This window comes from Bos javanicus, chromosome 26, assembly GCF_032452875.1.
Source record: "Bos javanicus breed banteng chromosome 26, ARS-OSU_banteng_1.0, whole genome shotgun sequence".
Classification (NCBI taxonomy): domain Eukaryota; kingdom Metazoa; phylum Chordata; class Mammalia; order Artiodactyla; family Bovidae; genus Bos; species Bos javanicus.
In genome coordinates this window covers 2,777,599-2,788,890 of record NC_083893.1, presented here as the reverse complement: position 1 = coordinate 2,788,890, position 11,292 = coordinate 2,777,599, and the positions used below count along the sequence as shown (strand labels likewise).

Genomic DNA, 11,292 nt, shown 5'->3' with positions numbered 1-11,292 from the left:
TACTTGTATTTAAAAGGCAAAGTCATTTTCATTTGTTGGTTTCTGTTTTACTTTAAATTGAATTCTATTGATGCACTAAAGGGTTTTACAATATAATGGATTATGAATAATCAGTTCAGTTGCTCAGTCATGTCCTAATCTAACACCTACTCCCTGAGCTTGCTGAAACTCATGTCCTTTGAGTCGGTAACGCCATCCAACAATCTCATCCTTTGTCATCCCCTTTTCCTCCTGTCTTCAATCTTTCCCAGCATCAGAGTCTTTGCCAATGAGTCAGTTATTTGCATCAGGTGGTCAAAGTATTGGAGTTTCAGCTTCAGCATTAGTCCTTCCAATGAATATCCAGGACTGATTTCCTTTAGGATGGACTGGTTGGATCTCTTTTCAGCCCAAGGGACTTTCAAGAGTCTTCTCCAACACCACAGTTCAAAAGCATCAGTTCTTCAGTGCTCAGCTTTCTTTATGGTCCAACTCTCACATCCATACATGACTAGTGGAAAAACCATAGCTTTGACTGGATGGACCTTTGTCCACCAAGTAATGTCTCTGCTTTTTAATATGCTGTCTAGGTTTGTCATATCCAAATGGCTGATGGCTCAGATGATAAAGCATCTGTCTGCAATACAGGAGACCTGGGTTCAATCCCTGGGTCAGAAAGATCCCCTGGAGAAGGAAATGGCAATCCATTCCAGTACTCTTGCCTGGAAAATTCCATGGATGGAGGACCCTGGTAAGCTACAGTCCATGGGGCTGCAAAGAGTCGAACATGAAAAATAAAAATAAAAATAAAAATAATTTAAAAAAAAAAAAGAGTCAAACACAACTGAGTGACTTCACTTTAGATTTGTCATAGCTTTTCTTCCAAGGAGCAAGTGTCTTAATTCCAAGGCTTCAGTCACCATCTGCAGTGATTTTGGAGCCCAGGAAAATAAAATCTGTCACTGTTTCTATTGTTTTCCCATCTACTTGCCATGAAGTGATGGGACTGGATGATCCCAAGATCTTCATTTTTTGAATGTTAAGTTTTAAGCCAGCATTTTCACTCTCCTCCTTCACTTTCATCAACAGTCTCATTAGTTCCTCTTCGCTTTCTGCCATAAGAGTGGTGTCATCTGCATATCTGAGGTTATTAATATTTCTCCCCACAATTTTGATTGCAATCTTGATTCCATATGAGTATACTTATATGCAAATATATTCAAGCTATCAACTAACTTGGAATGGTCTCTAGGGATGTATGGTACTCTTAAATCCTACATACATATGTAAAAATGTTTTTTAAGCATACATGTCTATACAAATATCTTTATTGTCTTATCAAATTTTCATGTGTTCTTCACAGTCATATCATCTACAACTAAAAATATATTTGATTGCTCTTTCCCCAGTTTATATATTCTTGCTATTGCATTAGCTAGAGCCTTCTGTTGCTTCTTGGCCTTTTGGCTAAGATCAAGTGTAGCTAGAGCCTTCTAAACAATTTTATAAATTTTATCGAAGTATAAATGATTTACAAGTTGTTTAATTTCTGCTTACAGCAAAGTGACTCAATTAACAAAAATAAAAATATCTTGTTTTTCATTTCCTCTTCCGTTATGGTTCATCACAGGGTATCAAATATAGTTCCCTATACTATACAGTAGGACCTTGTTTTTTATCCATCATATATATAATAGCTTGCATCAATTCCCTCCCTCACCCTCACTTGGCAACCATAAGTCTTTTCTCTATATCTGTGAGTGTGTTTTATGTTCATTTGTGTTGTATTTTATATTGCACATGGAAGTGATAGCATATGGTACTTTTTTTTTTTTTAATAACTTACTTAGTCTGATGATAATCTCCATCCGTGTTGCCACAAATGGCATTATTTCATTATTTTTAATGGCTGAATAATATTCCATTGTTTATATATATATACAACATCTTCTTTATCTACTCATCTGTCAATGGACATTTAGGTTGTTTCCATGCATTGATTATTGAAAATAGTGCTGCTGTGTAAACAATTTTATCACCTAAGTCTTCTTTTTTACTTCAAAGGGGAATGGTCTTCAGTTCAGTTCAGTTCAGTCGCTCAGTCATGTCCAACTCTTTGCGACCCCATGAATAGCAGCACGCCAGGCCTCCCTGTCCATCACCAACTCCCGGAGTTCACTCAGATTCACATCCATTGAGTCAGTGATGCCATCCAGCCATCTCATCCTCTGTCATCCCCTTCTCCTCCTGTCCCCAACCCCTCTCAGCATCAGAGTCTTTTCCAATGAGTCAACTCTTCACATGAGGTGGCCAAAGTAGTGGAGTTTCAGCTTTGGCATCATTCCTTCCAAAGAAATCCCAGGGCTGATTTCCTTCAGAATGGACTGGTTGGATCTCCTTGCAGTCCAAAGGACTCTCAAGAGTCTTCTCGAACATCACAGTCTTCTTTCTACTTCAAAGGGGAATGGTCTAGTAAGTCATAATTAAATGGAACTTGTTTAGAATTTTCTATGAAAAGTCTTATCATATTTTAATAAACATGTGTTTATTCTCTTGAAAGTTATTATTTAGAGTCTTTTAATTTTAACAATGGTTATTTGGAATCAATTAGTATTATGTTATAAAATTATATGATGAGATGCAAAGTTAATGCATTTTGATATGCTAATTTCCCCCTAACTCTTTACATTACTCCATGATACTTCTTTTATTTAAGGAAGATCTAGATTGTTCTATGCTTACCTTCTTTATAAAAGGAGGACACAGCAAAATATAGAAATCAACAAAGTCAATACTATGTTGTTGAGTTTCAAAAGCTCAGTCTCTGAAGGATTCAGGACATAAACAATAGATTTGGAAATAAAGTAGATGAAGAGGCAAGCTGTCTCATTTCCAGGTCAAATAAAAATTCTTTGGAAAAAAGGAAATCATAAACTTGGGAGGAAAACACAAAATTATGTCTCTATATTCTTACTTGACCCCATCCTTGGGTCAGTTTTTATATGATGAGGTTAAAGGGCAGCAGGACATTCCAAAGCAGAGGAGATCTATGTCTTCCCTGGAAAAGCAACTCTCTGCCTTTTTTGAGGGAAAGCAATTGCACAGGTTATGGGCAGTAGTTTAGTGTAGTAGGCAACCTCTGACATGGCCTCCAGATATCTGAAGCATTGACTGTCAGGCCCTGTGCTATCCTATCACCTTAAGTGTGGGCTGGACCTAGACATTTTCTTCTATTAAGTAAAATATAGCATTCCTGAGACTATGGCTTTCATCTTTCCAGCTTTTTTCTTTTTGGTGAACTCACTTTAGAGGAAAAAGTTGCCATGTTATGAGGGGTCCTATGGAGGAACCCAGAAGAAAAGGAACTGGCCTCTGGTCTACAGTAAGTGAGGACTTGAGTACTGCCAACAGTCATGTGAGATGGTTTAAGATATCTGCAGCCTTAGACATTATCTTGCTTGCAGCCTTGTGAGAAGCTCTAAACCAGAGAAAGAGCTAAGCCTGGATTCCTGATCCCATGGTGATATGATAATATATGTCTGTGGTTTTAATCCACTAAGTTTCAATATGATTTTTTTTTCACAAAGCAATAGAAAATTCATATAGATATCATTATGTGAAGCATTTCTACAGATAGATTTCAAATTGGTTGTCACCTCAATGCAAATATATTAAAATACTATATTTTTATCGGTGACTAGTACCGTCTTTAAAAGCTGGAGATTCAACCAGTCCATTCTGAAGGAGATCAGCCCTGGGTGTTCTTTGGAAGGAATGATGCTAAAGCTGAAACTCCAGTACTTTGGCCACCTCATGCAAAGAGTTGACTCATTGGAAAAGACTCTGATGCTGGGAGGGATTGGGGACAGGAGGAGAATGGGATGACAGAGGATGAGATGGCTGGATGGCATCACTGACTTGATAGACGTGAATTTGAGTGAACTCCGGGAGTTGGTGATGGACAGGGAGGCCTGGCGTGCTGCGATTCATGGGGTCGCAAAGAGTCGGACATGACTGAGCAACTGAACTGAACTGACTGAATTGAAAGTTTAATTTAGACCCAGAAGGACATAAGAGTAATAGAAGCAACCAAATATATCTGTACCTTTGACAGTGGTATGATAGTTACTGTCATACCAGTAAGAGAAAGCTGATACTTTAGAGGTCTTGCAGAAGGTAAAAGGGGATGAGTTACCTGTCAGTTAATTTGATAAAAGACTGAGCACAAAGTGTTAAAATGCATATCTCAAAGGATCCAGTGTGTTCAGATAGCAAAGACTAGCTAGTACTTCTACCTCACAGACACTTTAAACACATAAACTTCTCAAATATCCCATCCTTCATGTTTAGGAAATCGTTGAGAATTAAGGTGACTCAATGGAGAAGGAAATGGCAACCTACTCCAGTGTTCTTGCCTGGAGAATCCCAGGGACGGCAGAGCCAGGTGGGCTGCCATCTCTGGGGTTGCACAGAGTCGGACACGACTGAGACTGAGACTTAGCAGCAGCAAGGTGATTCAGATTAAATTCCTACAGTGAGGGAGAACTTGATCTCAAAATACAATTCACAATAATTTCAAACAAACAAAGGAATAAACAAGTGTTCGTAGGCAAGTTCCATTTCATATGGGTACTAGAATTTTTTAGCTGAAAGTCAAACTACAATGATAAAATAATGCTTTTTTTCTCCCATAATTTGGAAATAGAATAAACTATTGATATATTGATAATTCGGTGATTTGAATTATCTTTACTTCTTTCAAATACAGACATTTTGTCTTTGTCTACCTTTGAATAATTATCTGTCAAAATAAATGGGGGAAATTCTGACAATAAAAATTAACACAAATTATAAAGTAGCCTTAGTTAATTTTAACAGAGAAGATCTAGGGCCCCAAAAAATATTTTCATAAATATTTTATTAAATTTTAAATTCATATACTATTAAATAACATAGGGAAGATCCTTTGTGCCTTTTTCTTCTAAATGTAATTTCTTGTAAGACTATAGTATAATACCAAAATTCAGATTTACCCAGTTTTTCTTGTGTGTATGTTTGTGTATTTAACTCTATAAACTTCTATCACATGTGAACACAGGTTTGTATATCTATTATCACACAGTCAAAATATAGAACATCCCCATAATCACAAGTAGGTGGTAAAGCCAAAGGAGGCTGGAACTTCCAGATCAAGGAATTGTCAGGTTTGACTTTTTCTGAGGCCTCTCTCCTTGGCTCACTCTGCCTCCATATGATCTTGTCTTTTAGTCTGTGTGTGCCTGGTGTCTCTGTATGACCTCGTTTCTTCTTACAAGGACACCAGTTAAGATTTGATTAGGGCCTGCCCTAATGACTTTCTGTTAATGTAATACTTCTTTAAGGACTTATCTACAAATACAGTCACATTCTGAGGTAATTGGGGTTAGGGCTTCAACATGTGAATTTGAGGGAAAACAATTCAGCCCATAATAGAGACATTTCAGAAATGTTATATAAATAGAATCATGCATGAAGTAACCTATTGGGTTTGCCTCTTTTCTTCTGTTCAGCATAATTCCCTGGAGTTTCATTCAAGTTGTTGCATGTATCAGTGTGTTTTTTTGTTGTTGTTGTTGTTGCCAAGAAGTATTTAGATTAATTAACCATTTATTCTTTGAAGAACATCTGGGTTGTTTCTATGTTTAAGGTTATTTTGAGTAAAGTTGCTGTGGACATTTGTGTGCAAGTTTTATGTAAACATACATTTTTACTCCTCTGGAATAAATATCCAAGAGAACAATTTATGCTTCATATTGTAGTTGCACATATAAGTCCCCTAACTCTTTTCCTGGGTGACTGTACCATTTTACATTCCCACCAGTAATGTATAAGTAATTCCATTTCTCTACATTCTTACTATAGTTTGGTGTTCCCACAATTTTTTCATTTTTGTTATTCTGGTAAGTGTACAGTGACATCCCTGTGGTTGCATTTTCTTGATAGCTAATGATGCTGAAAATCCTTTAACTTGCTTCTTTGCTATCTGTATATCCTTCTAAGTAAAAGATATGTTCATGCCTTTCACTCATGTGCTCACTGAAATTTTTTAAAACTGATGAGTCTTGAGAGTTCTTTATATATTCTAGGTACTAACCCTATGTGGATATATTGGTCTTACATATTTCCCAAGTCTGAAGTTTGTCTTTTCATCTTCTTCCCATGGTCTTTCCTAGTGTTGTCAAGGAACTTCCTTTGAGGCACTGAAATTCTATATTAGACTAAAAGTTCTGAAATGCTATGTTCTGAAGTATGACAAATTATCAAGATCTACAGCTGCTGCTGCTAAGTCGCTTCAGTCCTGTCCGACTCTGTGCGACCCTATAGACGGCAGCCCACCAGGCTTCCCCGTCCCTGGGATTCTCCCGGCAAGAACGCTGGAGTGGGTTGCCATTTCCTTCTCCAGTGCATGAAAGTGAAAAGTGAAAGTGAAGTCGCTCAGTCCTGCCCGACTCTTAGCGACCCCATGGACTGCAGCCTACCAGGCTCCTCCATCCATGGGATTTTCTAGGCAAAAGTACTGGAGTGGGGTGCCATTGCCTTCTCCCCAGTCAAAAATAATGCAGCAGTTACACCATAGATTTAAGTATTATAGATTACAGAAATAATCTTTCTGTTTTCTGAAGATTTCCAGAGAATGGTGTAATTTGTTCATTTATAATAATAACAGCTAATATTTATAGTGAATTTAGCAAGTTCTAAATACAGCTTTACATGCATTTATTCATATAATCCTTCTAACTATATTATATAGCTACTTATTATTTATTTTTTTTCCTTTTAACAGAAATGTAAAATGAGGCTTAGAATGATCGACTTTCCTAAACCTTGAGATATTATAACCAGAATATAAAGGGATTTCAGGGAATCAAAAAAGTACAGGATTCTTTTTCAGCTATTGTAACTAAAAGTACACTTTTTACTGACCTGGTGAAAATTTAGTGTCTGTTAATTGGAATTTTAAAAGTCAGTGCGATATTTAACAGATGCTGGATATTTGTTTGTATACATGTAAGCATATGAATTTCCTTTATAATGTACATAAACTGTATTTTGGTTTCATTATACAACCTACATGTGTTTTCAGAATGACTATTTCTGTGTACATTCTTTCTCTATTTTACTGGACACACAGAATTACCAGAATGGTTCTTAAACATTACTTAGTAACAGACCCCTTTAAAATATTCATAAAACTATGGATGCCCTCAGTTATACTTCATATGCAAATATAATCACAGTCTTACTATGCTGATAGAATTTCAAATGATCTGCTGGTCCCCTACTGCTCTCTCTAGGTTAAATAAGTCCATTTTCTTTCTTAGTTTCTAGTTCGATTTTGTTGAGTTAAAGTTGAAGTCACCAAACTTGTACATTCTCCAATAAACTCCCTGATGTGGATAAAGATATGAAAATTCTAAATTCCTTATTTGGTTATCTTAACTTATGCTCTACAACGACCTTTGCAGTCAAGTGTTGAAGTAAATGTTTCATAAATGAAACTTTTATAGACTTTAGTAAATGCACAGTCTACAGTATGGACTTGAATGGATAAATTATGGTATTTCTGACCAAACCCTGTCAATCAATGTTGTCTTCAAGCAAAAGGGACTTTTTTCACCAAAATGTTTTTAAACAGGAGTTTCATGGCTCCAATGTGTGGAGGATGCTGAGATCAAGACAGACAAAACCATATGCCAACAGAACAGAGAGATGGCTCATGGACAAAGAATTAAGCTTCATGCAAACATTCTTGAGATCAGTATGGAAGCAGGAGAACAGTAGTTTGAAATATCTATTGAAAGGAAAATCATTATTCCTTGGAAATCAATTTTAAAAGGCTCTGTATTAAAATTCTTGTATTTGTCCTCTGAATTATGACAAATGCTCAATGTCTGCATATACCCAGTTATATTCTGCAATGCAACAGCTACAGTCTGCCTCTAATTACAACCTTGAAAAAAAAATCTGATGTCTAAGATAAGATGGTATTGAATACAGCAATAAGAAAATACAGTCCATGAGAGAAAGATAACCAACCCAGTTCAGATCAGTACTATTTTCTGTCATATAGGTTAAAGTTGATCATGAAATTGTTGGTGAGGATGAACTGAAGACTGATGCCAGAATTTACTACATCTCCTTGATGAGTCAGTATAAAAACGGTCATGTTTTAAATAATATATTATCACCATGCTCTCCATAAGTTATTTTCACATATTCTCAAATGCACATTAAGGAACTATTTCAAGTACTATCATACATAGATGACAGGATCGTGACACCATGGAGTCTAGTGTCCAAATATGGCAAAACTGATAAACAGTGCTCTTTGTGGAATCATCTCTCAGCAAAATTTGATTCTCCCTACTTCACTATACTTTAAATCCTGTCAGCGCTCTTTGTTCTGTGTTACATATGATGGATGTTTCCCTTTGTTCTTCCTAAACTTATATCATACAACACTGCTAGATATTAAGACACACAAAAGCATTTTCAATTTTTCTATGAGTATATATTTTGGATAAAAACCCACATGAAGACATATATAATTATAATGTATTTTTTCAGTCCTTGAGTTACAGAAATGTGCACTAGTTTTCTCCTGCCAATGAAAATTGTGCTATTATTTAGTATGATTTTGATAACCAGAATTCAAACATTTTTGTAATTACATTTTTGTAATTAGAATCTTGCATTGAGTATAGCAGAAAAAATCAACACTTTACAATGACAAAAGCAAAGCTTAAAAATATTCCACAGAATGAAGGATCTGTAGATCCTCTAAAGGATCAATACATAAGTGCTTTCACTTTCTAAGAGAAATAATCTTATTATTATGTCAAGTCAAAGTGATTTTAGTGATCTTATATTTAAAATAATTTCCCTTAGACTTATTGTTATCTTTCAAATAATTACTCTTCTTCTCAAAAAAAAAAAAATACTGTATTTGCATCATTTCACATTACTACTAGATTCACGTTTTTAGTAACTACATGACTTCAAATCGTCATATCAAGTAGGTCTCAAAAGTGGGAAATCCAATCAACTTTCAGTGAATAATCAAGTTCTGTTACTGTTGTGGTTTCAGCACATTCCAAACTCACTTTAATATGCAGGAGAAAAACCTCATGTTTTGTATCAATACACTGATGGTTAATTATACAATTGGTGGTTAAACCAGGTGTCATTTTGTAGGCCTCTTAAAAATTCAATGTATAATTATTCCCATGTTAAGGTTCTTACTGCTGAAGATAGTATAATAATGTCAGTTAGCAAATGTCATTTTTCTTAATATCAGACTTAGGTACTTTTGAGTTGTATTATTTTAAATTTAAAATAAAATATGTATCCTTTTATACAATGCTTGATCATATCCACTCTAGGTTACATATTTTGCATCTAAATCTCTCTGAGATTGAGAAGCTACTTCTTCTGTAGTTATATAAATGGGTTCTATGCACACTGAAAGTATTTAACATAAATAAGAATTTTAACAACAGCCTAGCAATAATGAGAATGATGATCATTACAATAAGAACAAAACATATAATACTTTTTACACATCAGGCAGTATTCTAAGCACTTGTTGTTCAGAGGCTCAGTCATGTCCTACTCCTTGTGACCTCATGGATTGCAGCATGTCAGGCTTCCCTGTCCTTCACTATCTCCTGGACTTTGCTCAAATTTATGTCCATTGAGTTGGTGACAACACCTTCCAACCATTTCATCTTCTGTCGCTCCTTTCTCCTCCTGCCCTCAATGCACTAATGCAATTCATTAATAATTTAATTCTCACAACAATTCTGAAACATAATTATTTTACATATTTACAAAATTATTATTATTTTACATATGAGAAACCTGAAGTACAGAGTCAAAATAATTTGCCCCAAGAAGACAGTTCATGAGAAGCAGAATGAGAAATTAAATCTGGGCAATCTGTCCCTATTTTCAAATATGATGTATTTGTACAGTTCTTTTTATCCAATGCATGTTAATTTCATATTACTCTGATAATACACTTCAAAAACAAATAAGCAAACTCATAGAAAAAAGATCAGATTTGTCATCACCAAAGGTGAGAGGTGGTAAGGGGGCAGGAGCTGGGGTGGAGGATTGGATCAGATCAGATCACATCAGTCACTCAGTCCTGTCCAACTCTTTGCGACCCCATGAATCGCAGCACGCCAGGCCTCCCTGTCCATCACCAACTCCCGGAGTTCACTCAGACTCACGTCCATCCAGCCATCTCATCCTCTGTGGTCCCCTTCTCCTCTCGCCCCCAATCCCTCCCAGCATCAGGGTCTTTTCCAATGAGTCAACTCTTCGCATGAGGTGGCCAAATAAAGGTGGTCAAAATGTACAAACTTTCAGTTGTAAGATAAATTAGTACTAGGGATGTAAACGATAATATGATTCATATAATTAACACTGCTACAAGTTATATATGAAAGCTGTTAAGAGTAGATCCTGAGTTCTCATCACAGGGGAAAAAAAAAAGTTTTTTTTTTTTTTCCTATCTATATGAGATGATGGATGTTCACTAAAATTTCATGAAGTATGTAAGTCATATTATCATAGTACACCTCAAACTTATATAGTGCTGCATGTCAATTATATCTCAATGAAAATTGAAGGGAAAAAAGAGAGAAGGAAAAGGAAGCTTCACATAACTAGGGGTTTTCCATTCAGTTAATTGATTCTTATAACAACTGGGCAGCATGATAAGGACATTATACCATATATTTCAGATCAAAAACAAGCAACAGTAACATTAACATCATTTGGGGCTATGTTGGTAAGAAATGGAAAACTGAAATAAAAACAAACCCCTTGGTGAGCTTCTTAACACAACTAAATGAAATGAAATATTAGATTTCTGTATTTTATTTTATTGTCCATAAGATATTTTCTTAAAAGTAGCATTAAACCAATATTTTCCTGTGAATTTAGTAGGCTTTAATATACCACCCCAGAGAACAAAAGTGTTTTGCTGAGGAATCCTAAATTCTGGGTCCAAGTTTAGAGCAAAAACATCTCTCTTTTTTTGGACAATAAATACTAAAAGTATGTGCAGTAGGCACCTGTGGATTTCCTGTAGTCAACATCTATTTCTCCTTTCTTCTATTTTAGCAACTCCAGTATCAATTCTTCCCCAACACACACACACACACACACACACACATACATTTCTTTAGAAAAATTGCTTCTCCTCATTATGTTCCATGACATTCTGATAGATCTTCTAATCATAGTGTTATAGGAATTGGCCAT

The 11,292-nt window shown here is 35.6% G+C and overlaps 1 pseudogene; it reads left to right on the top strand.

Moving 5' to 3' along the window:
• Nucleotides 1–1,426: 1,426 nt before the first annotated feature.
• LOC133239709 (U2 spliceosomal RNA) lies at nucleotides 1,427–1,561 on the top strand (annotated as a pseudogene).
• Nucleotides 1,562–11,292: the final 9,731 nt, after the last annotated feature.